Raw genomic sequence first — 1,041 nt, 5'->3', positions numbered from 1 at the left:
GAAATAAAGGGAATGAGCTCCACCCTAATAAAGAATAAGAAGAGGGTTGCCTGTGGCAACTGTGAGCAGGATTCAGTTTTCATTTTAATCAGCCTTATCTGTTCTTTCATTGATTGTGTGAATCATTACAAACATAGATAACATTACAAAGAATGAGGATGCAAGAACATGTAATTGTGCTCATGGGGACCCTACACATAAATCAAGAGGTAGTCATTATTAAAGAACAAGGGGATATTAAATGGCTTAAAATTGGAAAAGGTATGTGCCAAAGTTGTATCCATTCACCATATTTATTCAACCTGTATGCTGAGCAAATAATCTGAGAAACTGGTTTATATGAAGAACAAGGCATCAGGACTGGAGAAAGATTCACTAGCAAGATTGCTTGTTGGGAGCAAAGAGGATTTGAAGCACTTATTGATGAAAATCAAAGACTATAGCCTTCAGTATGGATTGAATCTGTAAAGAAAATGAAAATCATCATGGAGAAAAGATTGAAGTTGTCAAAGGCTTCATGGAAGCAACAGTCAAAAAATCAAATGACGTATTGTATTAGACAAATCTGCTACAAAAGATATCTTTAAAGTGTTCAAGAGCAAAGGTATCAGTTTGAGGACTCAGGTGTGCCAGATCCAAGCCATGAAAGTTGGGCAATAAATAAGGAAGATTGCAGAAGAATCAATGCATTTGAACAATGATGTTGGGGAAGAACATTGAAAGTATGATGGACTGCCAGAACAACAAATCAATCTAACTTGGAGGGAGTACAGAGAGTACTTCTTAGAAGTGGGGATAGCTAGACTTCATCTCTCATACTTTGGATATGCTGACAGGAAAGGCCAGTCCCTGGAGAAAGACACGATGCTTAGTAAAGTGGAGGGTCAGCAAAAAGAAGAAAACCCCTAACGTGATGGATTGACACAATGGCAGCAAAAATGGGCTAAACAAAAAGATGGAGACAGCCAAAGTGCCCATCAACTGAAGAATGGATAAACAAACTGTGGTACATACACACAATGGAATATTATGCTACCTTGA

The sequence above is a fragment of the Chrysochloris asiatica genome, unplaced genomic scaffold (assembly GCF_000296735.1).
Source record: "Chrysochloris asiatica unplaced genomic scaffold, ChrAsi1.0 scaffold00019, whole genome shotgun sequence".
NCBI lineage: Eukaryota > Metazoa > Chordata > Mammalia > Afrosoricida > Chrysochloridae > Chrysochloris > Chrysochloris asiatica.
Note: the sequence above shows the minus strand (reverse complement) of the source record.